Source organism: Zalophus californianus, chromosome 6 (genome assembly GCF_009762305.2).
Source record: "Zalophus californianus isolate mZalCal1 chromosome 6, mZalCal1.pri.v2, whole genome shotgun sequence".
NCBI lineage: Eukaryota > Metazoa > Chordata > Mammalia > Carnivora > Otariidae > Zalophus > Zalophus californianus.
The window spans coordinates 141,575,347-141,600,915 of NC_045600.1; the positions used below are offsets into that span (position 1 = coordinate 141,575,347).

At 45.0% G+C, this 25,569-nt stretch overlaps 1 protein-coding gene across 3 annotated transcripts in view; it reads right to left on the reverse strand.

Moving 5' to 3' along the window:
- CRTC3 (CREB regulated transcription coactivator 3) overlaps window positions 1-25,569 on the reverse strand; it is a 96,226-nt gene that overhangs the window by 59,372 nt on the left and 11,285 nt on the right. The gene's annotated exons all lie outside the window — the stretch shown is intronic.

Consider the following 25,569-nt stretch of genomic DNA (forward strand, 5'->3'; position numbering starts at 1 on the left):
ACCTACAGAAACTGTCAGATAATAAAAGGTAATTTTTATTTTATTTGTGGTCATCTGTTACATAGCAATAGAAAACCAATACACAAAGAGACAATTTCCCTAATATATAATAAAGACTTCTTAAAGGCCAATAAAAAAATAAAGTACTCAATAGAAAAAGAGGCAAAAAGGGAGCCTGGGTGGCTCAGTCGGTTAAGCATCTGCCTTCGGCTCAGGTCATGATCCCAGGGTCCTGGGATCGAGTCCTGCATTGGGCTCCCTGCTCTACGGGGAGTCTGCTTCTCCTCTCCCTCTGTGTGTATGCACTCTCTCTCAAATAAATAAAGATATTAAAAAAAATTTTAAGAAAGCACTACGATTAAAAAAAAAAATAGGCAAAAGGCTTAAGAACATAGTCTACAGAAGGGAAGTACAAATGGCCGGAGAAGCGTAAAGAGAGGCTCCATTTGGGTTTTGTGTTACGTCCTTAGAGCAGTGCCAGACACACAGGGGCCACTCAATATTATTTGCTGAATAAATGAATACATTTCACTCATAATTAAAGAAATGCCAAATAAAACAAGATACAATTTTTTACCCATTAGGCTGGCAAATATGGAAAAGATGGATACTCAACTTGAACAGACAACAGACGTTTCTCTAAAGATGATACACAAATGGTCAGTAAGCGTATACATAAAGTGGTGCAGCTACTATGGAAACCAGTATGGTCACTCCTCAAAAAATGGAAAATAGAATTATCATATGATCCAGCAATCCTGCTTCTGGGTATATACCCAAAAGAGCTGAAAGCAGGATTTCAAAGAAATATTTGCATGCCCATGTTGACAGTAGCATTATTCATAATAACCAAGACCTGAAAGCAACTCAAACGTTCATTGATGGAAGAACAGATAAACAAAATGTGACATATACATACAATGGAATACTATTCAGCTTTAAAAAGGACGGACATCCTGTCACATGCTTCAACATGGATGAGTCTTGAGGACATCATGCTAGGTGAAATGAGCCAGCCACAAGAAGACAAGTACTGTATGATTCCACTTATATGAGTTACATAGAGAAGTCAAATTCAAAGACAAAAATAGACTGGTGGGGGGCACCTGGGTGACTCAGTCATTAAGCGTCTGCCTTCAGCTCAGGTCGTGATCCCAGGGTCCTGGGATCGAGCCCCGCATCGGGCTCCCTGCTCGGCGGGAAGCCTGCTTCTCCCTCTCACACTCCCCCTGCTTGTGTTCCCTCTCTTGCTGTGTCTTTCTCTGTCAAATATATAAATAAAATCTTAAAAAAAAAAAAAAATAGACTGGTGGTTGTGGGGGTGAGGAAGGGTAAATAGGGAGCTGTTGTTTAATGGGTACAGAGTTTCTGTTTTGCAAGATGAAAATGTCTGGAGATTGGCTACACAACAGTGTGAATGTACATAACATTCCTGAACTGTACATTGAAAAATGGTAAAGATGATAAGTTTTATATGTTTCTGACAAGTTTTAAAATGGGTATATTCTGGGGTGAAGAAGAGACACTCTGATGATACCAGTGGGAGCCAAAAATGTTTTATCTATAGTGAATAATTTTACAATATCTACCTTAATTTTAAATATGCAAACAATCCTACCCAGTTGTTTTACTTCTAGGAACATATCCTACAGACACCCTTTCAGAAATACTCAAAGATATACGTAACAAGAACGCTCAGGCGGTGTTGCTTCGTAACAGTGAAAAGGTAGACATAGTCTAAATGTCCCTCAATAAGAGACTGGTTAGGTAAATAATGGGGGAGCGATTTGAAGGTATACAATACAGCCATTGAAAAGAATATGTATCTTTACATACTAATCGGAAAAAATGTCCAAGATGTCAAGTTTCGTTTTTAAGGTAGAAATTATTTAGTGCAGCTTTCACTTGTGTGAAGAACAAGTACGTGTATACGATATATGCTTGCATTTACACAGGAAACTTCTGGAAGGGTGCTAAAGAAACAGTAGGTACCTCTGGGGATTAGGATTGGGGGAGGATGTGAGGGAAAGGGAAACTTATATTTTTCATTTTATATGTTTCTCTATTATTTGAGTTTTTTGCAAAAAATGTGTATTACTTTCATATGAAAATTAATTTGGTGGGGTGCCTGGCTAGCTCAGTTGGAAGAGAATGCAAATCTTGATCTCAGGATTGTGGGTTTGAGCCTCACACTGGCTGTAGAGATTACTTAAAAATCTTTTTCTTTTTTTGAGATTACTTAAAAATCTTTAAAAAAATTAATTTGGAAGAATAAGTGAGCAAGTGGGCAAGCAAATAAGTATTTTCCAATAGCTTTACACTGCCCCTAAGACAAAATCTAAATGAGAAAGTAAGGTCTTTCGTGATGCGGTTCCTACTTCAACCTCCAGCCATCCCTCACCACCACATCTCACACTCAGCTATGTTCCAGTGTCACCCAACTTCCCCTTCCTCAAACAGGACAAACTTTCTCTTGCCTCTCAACTTTGCCAAACTGTGCTGCTTTTGCTCAGGTCCCAGCTCAGACGTCTATTCCTCCGGGAAGCCTTCCCTGGTGCGCCCCCCCAACCCCCCGCCACCCCCAGGCTCAGTTAGGCAGCACTAAGATGCATTCAACCCAGTCTCTGAACTCCTCTACCCTGCGTCTTTCACGTGGTCTCACAGTGACTTGTAAAAACATCTGCCTCTCCCACTGAAGTTCAACCACACAGTGGCCATGCCCGTATGGGTCACTGTCCTATCTCCAGCAGCAAGGACGGGGTCTGACACATGGACGGTATTCAGTAGTTATTTGTCAGACTGGACTTGTAGAAATAAAACCACATCATAGACAGCTGAGGAGCAGAAGGGGGAAGGGGGAATTAGGATCCTTCCATCCAAACACAACCACAGTGTTCCTCCAAGAGTTATGTTCCTGGGCATGTTTTCTCATAGCTGTATTCCCAAGCTAGACATTTTGACAAGGCCCTTGGGACACAGTCATTTTGGTTGGAGAACATTTTGCTGCACCCTTTCAAAACATGAGGCTTTTATAAGCCGAAGTAAAGATTACTGTTTTTATAACCAAGTAATGTGTACAGGAGACCACAGGCATCCCGGGCCCTTTCTCACCACTAACCTACCTCTCATCCCTGAGGACTTTCGCTTTGTACTTACTAATTAGTTTACAGTCTAGTGGCTTGTTTTTAAAACTTACTGTTAGACCCCCAAAATTGTCATTATAAAGAAGTATTAGAACATTAATGTAATGTATTACTGAAGAAATTGTTAAGAATTTCATTGAGGACACCCCTAACAGTGGTGAGGTGAGAGAGAGGAAGAGATCACACTGATGCCCGAATATCCCTTCCTGCCTCCCTATTGAGGGTCTACCCAGAGAAGGATGAGTTGGAAGAGAAAGCCACATAAGATACCAGTGAATCCTCAGAGCCCTGCCTCATCCCTCACTACCCCCGGCCCAAGATCAGAGGTTGACAAGGTGGATGAGACCCAGGCATGGGATTAGGTTCTATGTTTTGCTCATTGTGAGGTTTTCTTTCTTTTCTTTCTTTCTTTCTTTCTTTCTTTCTTAAACTCCACGAAAAGAAAAAGTAGTCTCAGAGTGGCACCTGTCAGAAAGGCCCTGGAGACAAACCAGCTACGTCCTAGCAGCTATGTAGAAACTTCATATGCTCCTGTAATCGCCGGGGCATACGATTTGTACCTCCTTTTAAATTTTTGCTCAACGCTTCCTCAGGTAGCTGCAGACACTTTACATTCAAAATTTCACACTGTACTGAGCAGAATGAATGAAATATCATACATTTCAATGATTTGCAATGAAAAATAATCCCACAACATTATCAGGCCTAAAGTTTTCTTGTTATACCCTGGAATAGTTTCTCAGGATAAAGTACCATAAATAGAATTCATCAAAGAGTAAGAACACCTTAAGGGCGCCTGGGTGGCTCAGTTGGTTGAATGTCCCACTCTCGATTTCAGCTCAGGTCATGATCTCGGGGTCACAGGATCAAACCAGTCGGGCTCTATGCTGGGCGAGGAGCCTACTTGGGATTCTCTCTCTCCCTCTGCCCCTCCCCCCATTCATGCATGCTCACTCTAAAATAAACAAATAAATCTTAAAAAAAAAAAAAAACCTATCTCAATACTCTTCACACTAAATATCTTCACTCTTCATTCCTAAACTGCTTTCAGAAGGATGTATACCAGTTGACAATAACTGTAGGAATGCATACAAGAGCAAATTTCATCGCCCTTTCCCCAACACTGAGTATTAACTCAAAAATTTTTTCCTGATTTAATGAGCAAAAATGCTAAATTGTCACTTGGATAATAATTAACCTTTACTGGCATCTACAGTGTTCCAGGTACAGTACCAGGCACTTCATATCCATCATCCCATGGAAGCATCACGACAGCCCTTCGAAATGATACCATTACTACCCTCATCTTATGTTCCTGACTGTGAAGCTCATAAAGGGTGGAGGAGGCTTTGAATCCAAGCTGCCTATATCCTGTGCCCATACGCTAACCACTCTTGCCTCTGGTGTCTCATTACTGTTTTAATGCATGTGTCATGGCTTATAGCGACAACAAACATATTCCCAAAGATTTCTTTGCCGGGTGAATTTCCTAGTTCCTGACTTTTCTACCCGTGGCAAATACTAACAAGTCCAAAGGCTCAGAGTTAGCTTGAGAGCTGCCATTTCAGAGCCATGGTTTTGACAATGAGCAAGACAGGGTTTATAGTAAAAGCAGATCGGAATCAAGAAGAGAATGTCCACAGTAACTGCAGAGACAAGTCTTGGGGTCTTCGCAGCCTGTCTTTCCCCAGTGGCTGGGATGGTGAGCTCCCCAGGCTTAAAGGCCAGATGCAGAGCAGACAGAACCAAAGAGGACAGTCGAGGGCCTGATTCTCCGAGCAGCATCTGAAGTTTTTACAGAACTATTCCCACTTCGGTCTTGTATGTGAGGATGAGAGCAGCTAGTACCAGCCCTACTGATGTCATGGGGCTAACAAATGAAGAAATCAGGAAATGATTTCTTTTTTCTTCAAGAAATACGCTGGTTGAATTTCCTCAACAGGTTTCAACTTCTGCATTCAGAGAAAATAGTTCTGTTTTAGTAATGCAACAAAAGAACAACAACAAAAACATCCAAAAAAAAACCTGCCAGAAGGATAACTAGCAGTTACTAGTGTGGACTCCAGAATCAAAGAGCCCAGACTTTGGGCTCTTGATTAGAGCCCAGATCTAAGGAAGTTGAACTCCTTCTTAGCCTCCATTGTATCCCCCATAAATAGAGGCAGTAACTACCTACCTCTGGGAGTACCAGGAAAACTACATAATGTGTACAAAGCACTGAACCATAGTGCCTGGTGCCGATTCAGGACATTTCCACCAACAGTGGGAGTGGAAGAACTAGCAGTAGCACTTATACTAAGAGTGGTAACCTTGTCTGGAAGGAAGGAAGGAAGGAAGGAAGGAAGGAAGGAAGGAAGGAAGGAAGGAAGGAAGGAAGGAGGGAAGGAGGGAGGAAGGAAGGAAGGAAGGAAGGAAGGAAGGGAGGAAGGAAGGAAGGAAGGGAGGAAGGAGGGAGGAAGGAGGGAGGGAGGGAGGGAGGGAGGGAGGGAGGAAACTTCTTTTTCCATTGCATTCAGAAACAAAGTGCAAAATGTGTTGGTCAAATGGTATGAAGTAGTTGAAAATCTCCACACTAAGTAAGCAGATTTTGATTCTAGCACCGGCCACTTCCTGTACTAGCTGAGTAACATTAAACTAATTACCTAATTTTTCTTGCTTTCAATTTTCTGACCTATAAAGTGAGAGTATTACATCAAAAGAGCTACAGGGTCTATTCTGGTTCTAAGAATTCTGATTCATCTGCCAGGGCAAGTAGTCCTGGAAATATCTCTGTTCCAAATTAGAGCCATCCATTATTGGCAGAAGCCCAAGTGAGGCTGTTTTGCTTCCCATAAATGTTTCCCCTTTAATATTCTCTCTGCTTTGTTTTGAGTTACATTTTAACTTACAAGCTGCTTCAAACCTTTTAAATGATAGCCCTGACTTAATTAATTCTAAATTAACGCCCAAAACTACTTAGAGACTGAACAGGCGCAGACCAGTTGAGGGCATCTCTTGGGCAATTTCATGAACGACAAGATGGCAGAGGAGAGATACTGAGAAGACATAACACAGTCTCTAATTCAACATCGGGTCTCCGGGCCCCTGAGGCCACAGGCATCCGTGGTCTCAAGAGTGGAGGACGAATCACAGCCTGTGTGGCCATGTCTGCTCTTGTGGACAGCCGCCCACTGACTCTAACCTTTTGGACCCCCACCGGCCTGAGCCTTCCTTTGCTAACCGATCCGCTTCCTCCACCCTGCCTTTGGCGTCCCAGGGCTGGCCTCTCCAGACCACATTCCAGGGTGAAAATCCTAGTTCGGGGGGAGTAAGACTAACCTAAGGAGAGATTTCCTCGATAGTCAGGCATGGACTGAAAGTAGGATTAAAGTAGCAAAAAGACGTCTCAGGTGGCTGAGGGAGTTAACAAACAGAAAATAGCCTAATCTAAAAGGAGTCAAGCAAAGGTCACACGGAACTGCACATCTTAGGGCCCCCGGTGACCAGAAAGAAGCATCTATCCAGGCTGAGAAAAAGGAAGAAGACACTCTTCCTAACTGACAACGAATTGGTTTTGTGTGTCCCTATTTGTTTAATGTGCAAAATACGAGCAAAAGCTTGGGAAAGATAAATCTGGGTTTGAATCCTGTCACTGAACTTTCGTGGGACCTTGGGCACATGACTGTTAATGTAGCAGTGGAAGGGAGGTTAACAATACTTGTGTCGGAGGGCTGATGTGAGGACAAGGGGAGGCCGGGACTCTGACTGTACTCTTCTCCCTAATTACCGTCTGTGGGGAGGGGTTTTCCCCGGCGCCCCAGCAAACCAGCATAAAAGCAGGTGGTTACCACGGTGACAACCCCCACCCCACCCCCAGAGGCTGCAGGAGAAACCAGGGCGGGGGGCACAGTGCTTTCTGCAGTCACATCCCCGAGAGGTTGGGGGTACAGACGGAGAAGGGCCTAGGCGTTCGTTAGCTAGCTGTTGTCCAGGCAGCCAATTTCCATACCCAGGGAGTTCCTTGAGGCACAGACTGTTGCCTTTGAACAGGGAAACCACTTTGGTATCTGGCATCAAGGCCTGTGTAGAATCTTCCACAGATGTTATCGTGACTCCTGGAAAACGTCCAAAGTAATCATAAATAAGTAAAAGCTTCATTTTAAAGTTTAAAGTATGAAAACTGGCTGTTTCATAACAGAGGGACCGATTCTGACTCCCAACTATTGTGAAACTACAGGGAATGGGGACAAAACTTTGGCAGGTTCCATGGCCAAAAAAATGTGAGAACTTGAAAGTTCAGTTAGAGACGGCCGCGGCTCTCCACACAGTGCTTCTCCCTCCCTTTTATGACTTGGCAGTCCAAGGATGGACTGGGAAAGAGAGGGAGGAGGGCTGCTTCGCATTAATATGACTTCAGCTTCAGCTCCACATTAATATGACTTGAACTTCACGGGCAGTCAAAGGGCGAGGGAATCCAGGGACCTGGGCTGGGTCCTGGCGCTGGCTCTGCCGCCCCCCAGGCCTGTCCTCCCTCTGGGCATTTCCCTCTGCATCTCCCAGAAGCTGCAGGGGATCAGGGCATCAATCGACACCCAGGACAGGCTCAGGAAGACTTTCAGTCAAAGTGTTTTCATCTAGTCAGCGAAGAATGAGTAGGATGTAACCAGGCATCTGGAATAGAAGCAGCTTTATATAAATAGCCAAAGCTTCGGTCTCTGGCCCTAGAGAGGGTAACTGCAACGAAAGAGAGGACGGGGTGCCTGGGGGGCACAGTCCGTTGGGTGGCCGACTCTTGGTTTCCGCTTGGGTTGTGATCTCAGGGTTGTGGGGTCAAGCTCCGCACTGGGCTCCGTGCTTAGCAAGGAGTCTGCTTGGGATTCTCTCTCCCTCTCCCTCTGTCCATCCCCCTGCATGCTCTCTCTCTCTCAAATAAATAAATAAATCGAAAGAAGGAGAAGGAAGGAAGGAAGGAAAGAAAAAGAAAGAAAGAAGGAAGGAAGGAAGGAAGGAAGGAAAGAAAGAACGAACGAACGAACAGTGGTGTCAACCATCTGCTGAGTCAAACTGGAAGGCTGGGAGGTCCAGCTGCCAGTACTTTGCTCAACAGGAGCAGAGTCTGTAGCAGGAGCTCTACGGCATTTATTGAGCAATAACTATGTGCTGGGCGTGGTTCTAAGGATAGACATGCATTAACTAATTTATGCCTCACACGAACTTTCTAGTAGGTCCTAAGGAGCAACCACATCTCAGAGGAGTGGGCTGAGGCATGGAGAGGTTAAGGACTGTGTCGAAGGCCCGACGCTGGTTAGTGGGGAGACCGGTAACCAGGTTCCCTGGTGTGACTCCTGACCACCATGCTGAAACACTGAAGCACAGCATGAAAACTGGGTTTACTTTGACACACTGGGGGGCAGGTCATAGAGACTCATGGAAGAGATTTCCCGAAGCTGCGTTTTCAGAGCAAGGACCGGCGTGGTGTCAAAGGTCTGTGAGGGACCTGTGTGACTGAGCTCCCAAGTGGCTGACAGGACAGTTCTTGGCTGAGATTTCTCCACAAACTAACACTGAAACTGGAACACAGGTGACTGTCAAGGTGCTTCCATGATTCAGACTCAAACTGGACCTGCGTGGCGGGCAGGCAGCCTGTGGGCACTGCACCCGTTCCCCACGGCTGCGACACCCAGTCCCGTGAGGATCTGCGGGGCCGCGCCTGAGGTTATGTCACATGCTGTGGAAGAGCCTCTCGGGCTCTGACGATGAGTTGTGCGCCCGGTTTCTGGGGCGGCCTGTGCAGTTCACCCCACAGGGGATGTCTGAGGTATTCATCAGCTGCCCTGTTCACGCTGCGTAGTTGCCGGGAGGGTGGGGTGAGCTGAAAGCAAACTGCCTGCAGAGAAGACAACGTATGCCTGACCATTTGGAGCCAAGCCCATAAATTCCAGAACTCTTTTGAAATTTCTGATTATGTGGCCAAAGTCTGGGAAATGTTTGGGTCTACTTGACTCTAAGAAAACACATTCTCTTTCAAGAATCTGCTAAAACCGAAGCAGAGAGCCACCGTCAGTGACGCAGACCAAAAGCCAGGATTTAGAGCTGTCCCAACTGAAAGAATATCCCACAAAGTTCTAGCACTCAGTAAATATTTGTTGAATGAATAATCTGTATTCTCACTGACTTGACCAATCACTAACACTGGACTTCTAACTATATGAATAAAGGAAGATTCCAAAAACATTATCAAAAGACAAATGCTACTGTGGGAGAAACTCTGTATAACACATTCAAAGAACTCCTGCAACTTGAAAAGAAAAGAGAGAGAGAGAGAAAGAAGAGAGAAGTGGGCAAAGCTTATGGACAGGAAATTGCCAGAAGAAGAAATGTGAACGGCCAATAAATACATGAACAAAATATCAACCTTGGACCCGCAATCAAGAAAATACATATGAAAGTCACAAAGCCACGATCTCACACAGTCCTTCTACCCAAGAGATAGAATCACTACCTACATTTCATAACTGAACTTAAGCCTGAAGAGGTTTTAACTCAAATGATAGTTGACAGAGTCCAATAACTCTGTTAACAAAGTCTATGTTTGTCCCAACATGCTGCCCTATCCTAATATTTGTGTCACAACTCGGATCCTGTTAGTCAAGTCACTTAACCTAAGACTCGGTTTCCTCACTGCCAAAATGGGAATCACCAAAGGACCATCACCCAAGGGTACGGGGAGGGTTGGATGAGATAACGCACACACAGTGCGTGGGGACAGGGCTGCCGTGTGGCACATCTGCAATGACCTGACGCGTGCACCCAACAGATATTCAATGAGCTCAGACTCTGGGCGGGCGCCGTTCCGGGCTTTGGAAAACAAGGCAGTGGACCGAAGTGCCCTTGCCCGCAGGGAGCTTGCGTTCTAATGCACTGTAATGAGGACCCAGAATATAAACAAGATAGAGTAACAGAAACATACAGTATGGCCAGAGAAGGCTGTTCCTGGCAGAGAGATCCTAGGGAGGGCTCAAGGAGCAGAGGAAACGGGGAGTGTGGCTGGAGTGGAGCGAGCGAGGCAGGAGCTAGACAGATGTGTCGTGGGAAAGAACGGAGAGGGAATCGGGCCCTTCCCAGGCATTACTGCACTTTGCACTCTGGCTCTACAAGTGGGAGGAGAAGCCATTGGAGATTCTGAAAAGACAAGTGACATGGTCTGGCTCCTATTTTAAACAGGTCACTCAGATGGCAGTGTCGAGGCTAACTGGAAGGGACAAGGACCGGAGCCAGGAGGGCAGTCTGGAGGTTCTCTGCAAGAATCTGGGGCAGAGATGACGGGGGGCTCGGATCGAAGTACTCAGAGTCTGGACAGATTTTTAATGTAGCACCGAGAATTTGCTGAAGGCTCAGATGTGGGACAGGGTATGCCGGCGGCGCGGGGGGTGGGGGTGGGGGGGAGGCGTTAAGAATGACTCCAAGGTTTTGGCCTGACTAACTGAAGAATGGAGTTGCCATTTGCTGCGATAAGTGTCCAGAACAGAGGCTTCCTGACTGCACGCACCGCAGAACAGTGAGAGATCTGGGGCACTCTGGAATCCCGCCCGAGAGGCAAAATCAGGAAAGTGCATCGGTCACTGTGTTTCAGGGCAGGACTTCAGTTCCTGGGAGGAAAGCTGATAAAAAACGAGGTACTGGGACATGAGCAGGTTACCATGGGATTCTGGCACCCAGGAGCCAGACAAGAGTCCAGTTATCAGAGCTGAGGCACAAGGCCAATGTAGTGACTTGAAGCCAAATTACAGAGTGTGAGGCGGCCTCAGTCCCTCGGCCTCAAATGGAGCTGGGTCCTAGAGACGGGCGATAGGCTGGCTAGTCAGGGGTCAAGTGGCCCCGGAGTCCGGGAAAGAAGGCTACCACAGAAGCCCGAAACCAGACAGACCTGACTCCATCTGCACCCGCAGCCACATCATCAGGTGACGTCGGTATATTACAGACTGATTCTAGACCTTTAACATGGGCAGGCCACGAGGCCAGTCACTCTTTGAGAGGTCCAGGTGTGCAAAAACCCCACCCCATGAGGAGGCCCCATTTTGCATGTGTCCGAGATCCTCATGGGGAGAAGAGTCAGGGGTGCTAGTTTTCTGGGGGCCAGACAGGAGGCATCCGTAGCTACCACCACTTCCCTGTCACTGAAAGGACAGAAAGCAAGCTCAAGGAGCAACAGCTCAGACAAAGGGGTGAGGGGGAGCTGCTCGTAGGCTGTGGCGTGGAGGGCGGGGGGGGGGCGGGGGGGTGGCTGTTCCGCTCAGAAGTGCAAGGTTAAGCAGATTAATGTGTGATTGGCCCAAGCGAGGTCTCTTCTGCTACGCTTATTCTCAGACTCCTAGACACTGATGAAATCATTTTCCCCACACTCACTTTCCTAGCTGGAGGACAAGACACTCCCACCAAAATACAGAGAACTCTGTTTTAAAATTAAAGCAAGTAAGGGCACAATATCTATTAGCAGCTCACTGTCGGATGATTTCATCTGTGTACTTATTTTCCTATTTTCTTATAAAGATACATATTAACCATCTCATGATTTATTATAAAGAGAAGAATTTCTTCAGCTGGCACTAAAAATGAAATTGCACTTATTTTCCAGAAATGACAGGTTCACACAGACTACCAAGCAATTAGAAACCAGGAGACTTTTGCAAATCTTCACTCTTGTTAATATGTAAACATCTGTACAAACTCCTGGTTTGCTCTTGGGTCACATTTCTCGGACACAGATATTCTCTGCATATTTGTACACCATAAATTAACAGCCATTTCAGTTTTCACAGAAGTTCTCCATATTAAAAAAAATAAGCACAGGGGGCGCCTGGGTGGCTCAGTTGGTTAAGCATCTGCCTTCGGTCAGGTCATGATCCCAGGATCCTGGGATCGAGCCCCGCATCGGGCTCCCTGCTCCGCGGGAAGCCTGCTTCTCCCTCTCCCATTCCCCCTGCTTGTGTTCCCTCTCTCACTGTGTCTCTCTCTGTCAAATAAATAAATAAAATCTTTAAAAAAAAAATAAGCACAGTTCTACAGCCACGTATGAGAGCTACTCCAGAGACTGCCCGGCAGCCCTAGTCACTCACAACCAAGGGACCTAACTACATACAGCAGCTGCGAGGCCCATGTGATTAATTCTGTGCTTCAGTAAATATGCAAATGACTTTATGCATGAACTTTGGAGTCACTCTTGAATAGTCAACACTTGGAATGCTACATGTGCAAAAAAGGCTTTGGATCTCTTATAGTTCAGGTAATAAATATTCAGAGCAAAACAAAACAATTCTGTTAGGTTAAGTATCTGTGCCGAAAAGCAATGAAGCCACGTGTATTAATAACCTTACAAATATTTCTACTCTTAAAAAACAACAACAAATATTTCTACTCTTTGGCTGGATAATTCTGCCTATGGAAATCTATGATCAGAAATACAGATGACTCATACACCAAGGTGTTTATTATTATATTGCTCTTAATAAAGAAAAACTGGAATCAACCAAAACGTCCAACATGTGGGGGAGTGGTTCTAAATCATATATGAAATATTTTGCTATTAAAATTATACTTATAGAGGCACCTGGGTGGCTCAGTTTGTTAAGTGTCTGACTCTTGATCTCGGCTTAGGTCACGATCTCAGCGTTGTGAGATCGAGCCCCACGTTGGGCTCTGTGCTCAGTGTGGAGTCTGCTTGAGATTCTCTTTCTCCCTCTCCCCCTTCCCCCCATGTCTCTCCCTCTCTCTCTCAAAAAAATAAACTTACTTTAAAAAAATGAAATTCTACTTATAAAGTATTTTAATAACATAGGGAAATAATGATTATATAATGGCTGAAATGAAAAACAAAACCAACAGGACATAACATAAATATGGAGAGTGATATTACCTATATACAAGTTGCATGAAAATTTTATTTATTTTTTTAACAGCTTTTTAAAAAAGATTTTATTTATTTATTTGACAGGGAGAGACACAGCGAGAGAGGGAACACAAGCAGGGGGAGTGGGAGAGGGAAAGGCAGGCTTCCCGCGGAGCAGGGAGCCCAATGCAGGGCTCGATCCCAGGACCCTGGGATCATGACCTGAGCCAAAGGCAGACGCTTAACGACTGAGCCACCCAGGCGCCCCATGCATGGAAATTTTAAAAAACACATTAAAGTGGAAATATTTGTTGATGAAATATAATTTTTTTCTATTCCTTTGTAATTTTTACATATTTTCCAAATTGTATACAATGAGCATGTATTACTTTTATAATGAACAACAAAGAACTATGGAACAAGCTATAAACAAAAACAATGAATTACTTTTCCTGAATGTAAAAGTCTAAAAATGGAAGCTGAAGAAGAAAAAGGTTTTTCAGCTGCAGTTCTTGTGTCTATGACCTGTCGTCCATCAAGCTTAATTATAAGCTTCTTAAATGGACATTATCTCAGTAATCCTCATAAACCCAATAATATCTCATTCATAACAGGCACTCAACCAATATCAGTTAATGAATAAGAAGTCAGGGCAAGTTACGGTAGCTGTTTACTATAGTGAAAAGTGACTTCAGCAGTCAAACACGCCTCTTCCTTGTGTGCACATATGTCTGGACAGGAAAGAACGGCTCAGCACGGGGGGCTGCCACCTGGCAAGCAGTGGGGGGGGGGGGGCAGAGGTTTGCCACGTGGAGGAGCGTGGATGTGAGAGTGTGCGTCGTGGCCTCTGCGGCAGAAAGCACAGCACTCCACCACCAGAGATTCTCAAACATGTTTTCTGCCCCCACATGGGACACTGAACATTCCAATATTGGGCCCGTGTTCCAACCGGTGTCCCCGGGGTGTGCCCAACCCTGGGGGAGCAGGCCTGCTTTCTACAGGTGCTCTTCACTTCCCAAAATAGAACTGAACAGCAACAATGTTATGGTGGGGATAACCTTGTCCTAGCTCTGACTTTTTCTTTTTTAAGATTTATTTAATTATGGGGCGCCTGGGTGGCTCAGTCGATAAGCGTCTGCCTTCGGCTCAGGTCATGATCCCGGGCTCCTGGGATCGAGCCCCGCATCGGGCTCCCTGCTCCGCAGGAAGCCTGCCTCTCCCTCTCCCACTCCCCCTGCCTGTGTTCCCTCTTTCACTGTGTCTCTCTCTGTCAAATAAATAAAATAAAATCTTTTAAAAAATTTATTTAATTATTTTAGAGAGAGAGAGAGCATGCACATATGTGTCCACAGGAGGAGGGGAGGGAGAGAGAAAATCCCAAGCAGATGCCACGCTGAGGGCGAGCCGACTACCAGCTGGATCCCACCTGCCCGAGATCACCACCTGAGCCAAAACCAAGAGTCCCACGCTTAACCGACTCTGCCATTCAGGAGCCCCTCTCATGATTTTTTAAAAATACATTTTACCTGTTAAAATTAAACCTGTTAAGTTTTAGCTGTCAGTAAGAACAAATTAACCTATGACACAACTTGCAGTGGAGGGTGCCGCCCCCACTGAGAGCCACCGCAGTCACAACAGGGACGTGGTGGCACCGGCTGCTCGGGCGGGGCTCGGTGCCTCCCATGTGCTGTCGTACCTTATTCACACCCCTTCTTAGAGGTTTGTAGACTTGAGTAGGACAGCCAGCTGGTAAGTGGCAGGGCCAGACCTCAAGCCCACGGTGCGGGAGAGGCTGCGGAGGGGACTACAGCAGGGACGGGGGTGGCAACAATCCTGAGAGTGAGAGGAGACTCCGCCACCGTGCTTCCCCTGGGCCAGACGCTGCTCTAAGAGCGTAAGATACCTTAACTCACTTACTCCTCACAACAAAATTCTGATCTGAGCATGACTACCATGCCCCCTGCGCAGCTGAAAACTGAGGCAATGGGAGACGTTAAGTGATTGGCCAGAGGTCACAGAGCTGGAAGTGGCAGAGGCCGGATTTGAATTCTGACGTTCCAGCCAGCAAACCTCGCAGCCTCTGTATTGCCCTAAAGCTTTAATTTTAAAACAACACTTACGTTGGTGCTTTAGTCCTCACGGTGCTTCTTTTCATTCGTTTCACCCAAAAGATGGACTTTGCAGAAGTTCCCATCTCTTACAACCTTCCTGGCATTGAAACTTTAAATGAACGGAATACAAGTCAGCTACAAAAGCTCTATTTGGAGTACCCATGCTCTCCCTGACCCTCTAGTGCATGAATAATTGGGAGCACGTGAAAGGCAGAATGAACGTGGCATCATTCCAGTCCCCATGCTCGAGTTCCCATGGATGCAGATGTTCCTAATTCGGTGTGTGGGGCCGATGTTTTCCTGCCCCCTGTATGATTTCAAAGACCTTTATTCCTGACTGCTAGAGATTCACGAGTTGTCTACTTTTCTCTTTTATTTCCTAAGTCTTTTATTCAACACATTAGATAAAAAGGAAGGGGAAAAGTGCTACCCAAATCTGTATTAAAAATACGACTACTGGGGCACCTGAGTGGCTCAGTCAGTTGAGCACTGGACTCTTGATCTCAGGTCAGGTCTCGATCTCAGGGTTATGAGTTCAGGCCCTGCGTGGGGCTCCACACTGGGCGTGGAGCCTACTTAAAAAAAAGAAATACGACTACCATACTCTTGGTCACACAGTTCCTATTTGGGGACAGATACGTATTCCAAATCTATTAAATAAGCCCCTTTCTGTGCATCTCACTATTTCCTCAAGCAGAAGAGGCGAACGTGCTGCTGGAAGTCAAAAGTCAAAGGTAAACCAGTAAGCAAGTCAAACAGAGATAGAAACAAAATACAAAAGAAAGAAAAAAAAAACTCAGTTGCAAAGTGCATGTGGATTAGGAGGTACGGACTCCTAAAGAGAATTTAGGGACAAGGTCAGAAAAATGTTATTCTCTGAAAAAGAAACTAAGACATAACATAAAATAGCTATTAGTAATCAGTGAAAATCTTTCCGTAAAACATGCTAAGATAACGTGTGAATGTCTTCTAAATCTCATGCAGAAGGTCACTGCCCTGTCTCATTATATCTACTAGTATTTGGATAAAAGGGTTTCATGGCTGGCAGAGAGCATGCTGTACCCAAGAGCAGGGCTGGCTAAGGCTTATGACCTTGGGAACAAAATTCCCTCTTACTTTTAACTTCTGAGCAGATGACTACACCACAGAAGCCACGAGCTGTGACGAATGAGCACACATAAACAGAGGTTAGTTAGCGGCTTGGGAAGGAATCAGTTATCTCCACATCCTCGCTCCCTGAACTTGCTCTGGCTCCCACATCTCTTGGTCAGTGCCTCCATGTCCCCCATTTCCTCTGCTTATCCTATGAGTAATTACTGCGGTCCTTATTTTACATATGAACAAACAGGCTGAGAGAGGCTGAAGAGGTGCCCAGGCTCACAGAGCGAAACAGTCGTGCAGCCAGGACTCACACCCGGGCCGCTGCACACCCACCAGACCCCGCCTTACACCAGAGCCGCCCCCCACCCCCACCCCGGGAGCACCCAGCAGAAGCAGAGGCTTGTGGCCAGTGCAGCCAAAACTCCAGGGGACAAAAGAACTGATATGGGACGGTCAGGAAAGAGGAGCTGGGGGCTGAAGGCAGAGACAGAATGTCTGAAGAACAATGGAATGCAAGAGAGACAGCTTTGAGGCCTCTGTGGAGACTCTCTCACCTGTGACTCAAGACATAACCATTTGGGGACAGTCTCCAAGACTCCTCGATCATTCACGGCTTGAGGCAGGGCAGCCCTCCTTCGGTGAGGAGCAGTGGCTGGATGCAGGCCACCAAACCTGAGGACACAAAGCTGGTGGTGGTTCACGAGGACGAACTGGGCCGCCATCTTCTGTGGCGTGGCTGGCTTAATCGCTTCTGTTTCCCACACCTTATGCAGAAGTGTTAGATTTCTGCCACCAGAGCAGGTGCTTAAGAAATATGCGCTGAATTTATTTATGATTTATCTACCGGCCAGTTAATGAGAAGTAAAAAAGAAGAGTAGTGAACTCCTCACTTAGAAGAGGGAACAGGAGAACACAAAGCCCTCTCTGGGACAGCCTGTTCATTTCCATGCACACCTACTCGTGTGTGTGTGTGTGTGTGTGTGTGTGTGCACGCACTTGCAATATAGCTTAAGGATGAGCCCTTCCACACAGGCTTTCAGGTTAACTGCCACCTTTCAGTGCGAGAAATTCTGCCCACTAGAGATCTGATTTTGCAAGCATCCTCTTTTGAAACGCATGGGCCACAGAGGAGGCAAAAAAATTTTTTTAAGTTTTTATTTATTTGAGACAGAGAGACAGAGCACGAGCAGGGGGGAGGGGCAGAGGCAGAGGGAGAAGCAGACTCCCCGCTGAGCAGAGAGCCCGATGTGGGGCTCAATCCCAGGACCCCGGGATCATGACCTGAGCTGAAGGCAGACACTTAACCGGCAGAGTGAACCAGGCACTCTGCAAAAATTTTTTGTAAGCAATTTAATCAGAATGCTCTTCTTACCAGCCAAATAAGCACGCTAGCCAGGACACAGGACTCTTGACTGGCTGATGAAGAAAAGGAGGGAGGCGAAGATGGTCTTCAAGCACCAGCCAGGATGGGAAGGGGAAGCCTGGGCGAGTTGGGGCTGAGACTGGGGCCCAGAGCTCGGCATGAGAATGCTCCCTGGCTGGAGCAGTGCTGCCCAGGATGGTAGCTGCCAGCCATATGTGGCTACTGGGCACAGGAAATGGGGCTTGTGTGACAGAGAAACCGAATTCTGAATTGCATTTCATCTTAATTCGTTTAAATGTAAATAGTCACATATGGCTAGTGACTACCATCCCTGGACAGCATAGGTCATGGGGGTGCAGGGAGAGGAAATAAAAAGAGTTTGCTGGGGTGCCTGGGTGGCTCAGTCAGTTAAGCGTCTGCCTTCGGCTCAGGTCATGATCCCAGGGTCCTGGGATCGAGCCCCGCATCGGGCTCCCTGCTCAGCAGAGTCTGCTTCTCTCTCTCCCTCCGCCTACCGCTCGCCTGCTTGGGCTCTTTCTCTGACAAATAAATAAACAAAATCTTTAAGAGCACAGACAAAAATGAGTAGATACAAACTTCCTACTTCAAAAGTGTTTCTAAGCAGTATTTCTGTTAATAACTGATGGTTGCTTTGGCCATCACAGTTTCCAAAGCCCTTCTGCTTTTATTCTGCATTCATTAAATCCTTTTAACAAGGAGTCACTGTCATTATGATCACAAGGTTCAGAGAATTCTGTGCTTCGCCTAAGGGGACTCAGTGGGAGGGTGGTCTGCAGCCCCTCCAGAGCCGTCCAGGTAGCAGGGAGGAGCCTCAGCCCTTCCTTCCGGGAAAATGGACTACCAGGTGCCCAAGTGTGCTGTTCATGCTATGTTCCGCCCTCTGCAATCTGGGAGGATAGTCAGTGAGAATCATTCTCTCTTGTTTCACTGCATAGCTTCTCACCTGCTTGGAATTCAGCTCCTGAGGTTGGGAGTGTTCCCTGTGCCATGGGGTGGGCAGGCAGATCTCAACGCTCCATCCCTCCCCTACCCCCTCTCCAGCGCTCACAGTCTACCATGCGGACAAGAGCTGGGCAGAGCTCTGAGAGAGGAGCTTTGGCCGCAGGAAGTGAAGGTGTTTCAGATCATGCATGCTGATACCTATACGCTACCTACAATATTACTCTGAAATTCAAAGAAGCAGCTCTCAAGATCTGGCTTTCAAGTAACACGGATAGGACTAGGGGCCGCCTGGGAGGCTCAGTGGGTTAAGCATCTGACTCTGGTTTTCGGCTCAGGTCAGGATCTCCCAGGATCCAGCCCCGCGTCAGGTTCCGTGCTCAAGCTCATGGGGAGTCCGCTTGAGATTCTCACTCCCTCGCCTTCTCCCCCTCCCCGCACACTCTTTCTCTTTCTCTCTCTCTCTAAAATAAATAATTAAAAAAAATGTGTACAGGACTGGATTTTCTGCTTGAGGACAGAGGAGGTATCAAAAGCTGCTAAAAGGCCGCTTGAGGATTAAGGGAGCAAAGCAAAGATTTTAAATAACTCCTTTTCTGCCCCTCCAACCTTGTACCAAGTTACTGAAACACTGTCCACAATTTTCTTTGGATGCATTTGACAGAATCAGAAAACCAGGCATAGAAAGATAAGGCAAGTGATTTTTTAAAATATTTAATACAAACTTATAAATAAGTGTAAATCGTCTTAAGCCAACAATTCTTCACATGGGATCAAAATACGTGCAAACATGAGTGTAACATGTTTGAAATTTTCCCTAATAAAAAGTTGAAGAAAGTGAACGCGGGGCACCTGGGTGGCTCAGTCGGTTAGGCAGCCAACCCCTGATTTCGGCTCAGGTCACGATCTCAGGGCTGTGGGATCGAGCCCGGAGAAGGGCTCCGTGCTCAGCGGGGGGTCCGCCTGAGAGTCTCTCTCCCTCTCCCTTTGCCCCTCCCCCACTTGTACTCTCCGTCTCTAAAAATAAATAAATAAACCTGTGAAAAAATTAATAAAAACAAAACAAAATCTTTAAAAAAAGAAAGTGAATGAGAGCATGTGTACATGTATATATATTTTTCTCAGGCAGGACTCACAGCTTCCATCAGATTTTCAAAGTGAAAGCAAACTTTTAGCTCTTCATATTCTCTCAGGCTGTATAGATTTTTTTTCACACAGTTCTTATAAGTTTCTTTAGTAAAACAAATGTTTTATACACATACACATACATATTATTAAGCTATTACAAATGTGATCTTTTTTCCCTCTATATATTCTAACTTGCCATTGACAACATATGCAATAAGTTTTTAAAAGATGTAAATGTTTGATCAAGTGGCTGGATTTTTTTAAATTATTGATTACAATTTTTTAAATGATGTTTGAAATCAATTTCTCTTGTTTAATTTCCTGAGAATTTCTTTGGCCTAGTGCACGATCAATTTATACACACACACACACACACACACACGCATCCTATGAATAAACAGTGAAAACAACCCAAATGTCCAATAATAAGGGGGCAGTTAAACTGTGGGACATCCGTGTGACAGGATATTGTTAAGTCACCAGAAATTATGCTTTTGAAGACCATTTAAACATATGGAAAAATGTTTATGACATGAAAAAATAAGATATGAAATTATACATGCAGTAAATATGATGCTGATTTTGTTAAAAATATTTATGGTCCCAGCAAAAACTACTGAAAGAAAAGAGCCAAAGGGGAGCCTGGGTGGCTCAGTCGGTTACGCATCTGCCTTTGGCCCAGGTCATGATTCCAGGGTCCTGGGACTGAGCCCCACGATTAGGCTCCTTGTTCAGCGGGGAGTCTGCTTCTCCCTCTCCCTCTGCTCCTCCCCCCTGCTTGTGCTCTCTCTCTCAAATAAACGGATAAACTCTTAAAAAAAAAAAAAAAAGGGAGAGAAAGAAAAGAGCCAAAATGTGAACAGGGATGTTACCTGTTTTCTGTGGATTTGGCAACTGTGTGGCATGATTCGAGTTTCATGTGCTGAAGTGACATAGCAACAAATCGTGAAACCTGCTCAATAAATGGTAGCTATTATCCATAGTACTTTCAGATTAATATTACTACTAATGTTTTCCATTTATTGGAATTTGACTCAGATTATCTTTTGCCAATCTTTTTTTTTTTTTTTTTTAAGAATCTTATAAAAATTTGAAGGGAAAACCATAAAAATTGAACTAGGAGCCAGACTTGATTTTTAAGTTCTGGTTTTCTCACATACTTACTGTGCAAACTCTGAGCCTCATTATACGCTCTCACGTTGGCAGCAGGCCCCAAGAAAATCACTGGCCTGGACCTGGCCCTCCCTGTTTTACTGCTGTGCGACACGGCTTTCTCCCTTTAGCTACCAGACTGTTCCCTGAATCAGAACTTATAAACCCTCAGTTATAAACAAGATGACACAATTTTGTTAAAATGTAGTAATCAGAAAGACAAAAAGTGTGATTAGATTTAGTGATAGAATTCAAAAGGACAAGGTAGGTTTCGTGGAGGCTCTGAAGGGTTATAACTACACCCAAATAGCCCTACACAGAGAGAAGCCGTCTGTCCCTCTCTCTGTAGCTGCCACACCACCAACAGGTGCCTTAGCTCTCAGGCAGGCTGGGACACGGTGCAGAACAGTCCACTCTCCCCCGTGTCCCCCCCCAAAAGACACAGCCCTAGCTTTCAGAGAAGATAATCCCGCTTCCTCTCTCGGCCTCCAGTGGACACATGCTGGGCCCTGCCTAGAGACTGGAGGCTGTAACCCCAGCCGCCCCTGACTGATGACCCACCCCTCATGGAGGATTATCAGAAGGCAGCCTGAAAAGCTCGCTTTGGGCTTACTCATCTGATAAGTCTCTGTTCTCTGTACAAGTGCCCAATGGGTGAGAGGAGAAGAATGTGCTTTGAGATCCTCCATCAGGATAGAAAATTGATCTTTAACCAATATTCAAACACTACTGTGGGCACCAAACTAATGTTGTAGTAAAGAGCAGTAAAATAATAAGATGTGAAAGCATTTGGTAAACTCCGAAGTGATCTATAAACATAAGAGAAAGAGGACTGTGTTTAAAAAGTAATTATAAGCAACTTCACCTGAATCACAATCTGTGCTTCTGTACCACGTTTATGGATTGGGAGACTCATTATCGTCGAGATGTCAATTCTCCCCAACCCGATCGACGGATTCCACGCAACCCCACCTAAAATCCCAGCAGGCTTTCTTTGTAGAAATCAACAAGCTGATTCTACAACTGTATGGATAAGTAAAGGAACTAAAGTAAGCCACACAACTTTAAAAAAGAACAAAGTTGGAGGACTCTCACTACCTGATTCCAAGCCTTCCTGTAAAGGTACAACACTCAAGATAGTTTGGTATTAGTGGGATCTCACTTAGATATGGAATCTTAAAGGGGGGGGGGCAGATGAAATGGGTTATGGGGGTTAAGAGGCACAAATTTCTAGGTATAAAATAAATAAGTCATGAGAATATAATGTGCAGCCTGGTGACTATACTTAATACATCGTATTGCCTATTTGAAGGTTGCTAAGAGAGTAAATCTTAAAAATTTCTCATTACAAGAAAAAAAATTTTTCGGTAACGGTATGGTGACAGACATTAACTAGTCTTATTGTGGTGATCATTTTGTAATACATACAAATATCGGATCATTATATTCCATGCCTGAAACTAATACACTGTTATATGTCAATTATACTTCTTAAAAACGTGTGGTATTAGGCGCACCTGGCTGGCTCAGTCAGAAGAGCATGCAACTCTTGATCTCGGGGCTGCGGGTTCAAGCCCCACGTTGGGTGTAGAGATTGCTCAAAAATAAAATCTTTAAAAATAAATAGGCAGATAGATAAAAAGTGGGGTATTAGCAAAATGAGAGACATGGAGATCAGTGGAACAGAAGATGGAGTCCAGAAACAGACCCACACATACATGGTCAAATGACTTTGAACAAATGTGAGAAGGCAATTCAATAAGCAGGAAAAGTCTCCTCACATATGGTGCTGGCACAATTCAACCTCCATATGCAAAGAGAGTGGTCCTCAATCCATACTTTGCACTACATAAAAAAAAACTTAACTTGAAATTTTCTAAGTGTACAACCTAAAACTATAAAACTTCCCAAAGAACACACAGGAAAAACATCTTTGTGACCTTGACTTAAGCAAATAAGTCTTAGATAAGACATGAAAGGCACAAATCATAAAACAACAAAATTTATGAACTTCACTGAAAGTAAAAACATCTGCTCTTCAAGACTTTGTTGAGAAAATGAGAAGATAAGCCACAGACAGGGAGAAAATATCTTGCAAAATACATATCTGATAAAGAAATGGCATCTGGGGCACCTGGGTGGCTCAGTCCATTGGGCGCCCGACTCTTGATTTTAGCTCAGATTTCGTGATCTCAGGGTCAGGAGATCTAGCCCTGCCTCGGGCTCCGTGCTGGAGCCTGCAGAAGATTCTCTCTCCCTCTCCCTCTGCCCCTCCCCCACATCCACAGCGCTGCTCACGCACATGCATGCTCACTCTCTAAGAAAAAAGAAGAAAAAAAAAAAAAAAAGAAATGGCATCCAAAAAAATACGAAGAACTCTCACACATAACAGGCAAATGAGCAACTCATTTAAAAACTGGACAAAAATTCTGAACAGACATCTCAACAAAGAAGAGATCAGGGTGGCAAATAATCACACAAGAAGATATTCAACATCATTAGTCATTAGGAAAATGCCAATTAAAACATAGTAAGATAGCACTACACATGCACTAGAATAACAAAAATCTTTTAAACTGAGATACCACCGCCTCACACCCGTCAGGACGACTACTATCAAACCAACAGAGACACACAGACAGTGACAGGTGCTGGTGAGGTTGTGGACACACTGGCGCCCTCGTGCCCTGCTGGTGGGAGGCAGAAATCGGTGCAGACGCCACGGAAAACAGTACGGCCGTTACTTGAAATACTTAAAATAGAATTACCGTATGACGCAGCGATGCCACTTCTGAGCATACACCCCAAAAGAACGGAGAGCTGGATCTCTAGGAGATATCTTCACACCCACGTTCGTAGCAGCATCATTCACAATAGCCAGGAGGTGGAAGTGACCAGGTGTCCACAATGGGCGAAAGGACAAACAAAATGTGGTCTCTATATACAATGGAATACTCTCTGCCTTAAATAAAAAGGAAATCTTGCCACACTCCATAATATGGGTGAGCCTTGAGGACACCATGCTAAGTGAAATGAGCCAGTCACAAGAAGACGATACTGTAGGATTCCACTTGCACGAAGTGCCTAGAGCAGTCAAATTCATAGAGCCAGAAAGTACAATTGTGGTCCTGGGGCCAAGGAGGAAGGAAGAGGGAATCAGCTGTTGTCTAATGGGTACAGAGTTTCAATTTTGTAAGATGAAAAAGTTGCACAACAATGTGAACATACTTAACAGCACTGAACCATACACTTAAAAATGGTTAAGATGGTAAATATTATGTTGTGTTTTTTGCCAAAATTAAAAAAAAAAAAAAAAAAAAAACCACCCTGAAATACTGGAGAGGAGTGTAGAATCACTGCAACTCTCTATACTGCTGATGGGAAAGTGAAACAGTACAGACACATTGTAAAACAGCCTGGCAGTTTCTTATAAAGTTAAAGATACACGCGTGCTGTATAATCCAGCCATTTCTCTATTAAGTATTTACATAAAAACTGTATGTGCGCGCCTGGGAGGCTCAGTCAATTAAGCGTCTGCCTTCGGCTCAGGTCATGATCTCAGGGTTCTGGGATCGAGCCCCACATCAGACTCCCTGCTCCGCGGGAAGCCTGCTTCTCCCTCTCCCACCCCCCTGCTCGTGTTCCCTCTCTCGCTGTGTCTCTCTCTCAAATAAATAAATAAAATCTTAAAAAAAAAAAAAACTATATGGGAGTATCTTTATTCACAATTGCCAAAGCCTGGAAATGATCCAAATGTCCATCAACTGATGAATGGATAGAGAAATTACAGTACCCCCATACAATGGAATATTACTCAGCAATAAAAAAGAATGAGCTACAGATAAATGCAATGCAGTGAGTTGAATCATGTTCCCCTGAAAAGATATGCTCGAATCCTAGCCCCCAGTACCTGTGAATGTGATCTTATTTAGAAACAAAATCTTGACAGAGGTAATTAACTTAAGATGAGGTCGTAGTGGATTAGAGTGGGCCCTTGATCCAATGAGTGGTGGCTTTAAAAGACAAGGGGGAGGGGCGCCTGGGTGGCTCAGTCGGTTAAGTGTCTGCTTTCAGCTTGGGTCATGATCCCGGGATCTTGGGATCGAGCCCCACGTCGGGCTCCCTGCTCTGCGGGAAGCCTGCTTCTCCCTCTCCCTCTGCCAGCTGCTCTACCTATCTATGCTCTCTCTCTCTCTCTCTCTCTATGTCTCTGTCAAGTAAATAAATAAAATCTTTAAAAAAAATTTTAAAAAACCCAACATATTCAAAGAAAGAATCCCAGGAAGGCCAAGAGCTGTTAGTTCATCCCACCTCCCGCTGCAACAGGACAGGGGCAGGATAGTAAGTTCTATCTATATTCCTCTAAAGTTGACTACCAAGTACCACAAAATCAGGATCTCAAACACAGCACACCTTGGCAGTGCTCTGATTTCAGAAGCATGTAATCCAGCATAAAGCAGAGACCTGCTTTATCTGGATACTGAATGATCCAAGAGGCCAATGCAGAAGATCATCTGGTCTACCGAGGTAGGCCTCCGATATAGGCGGCAGGATAGTGAGATTCCAACACCAATGTAGGAAATTAAGACCCAGTATGACAGGGTACAAGTGTGTTCACATTGTGCTTTTTCTAATAACCGTTATATTTAAGAGCCCCTGTTAGCACTCTCAAACGGAAGTCTCTATTTTAAATAATACTTTTGCCTTATAGGACCATCATCAAACAAATACACCCAGCTTTCACAG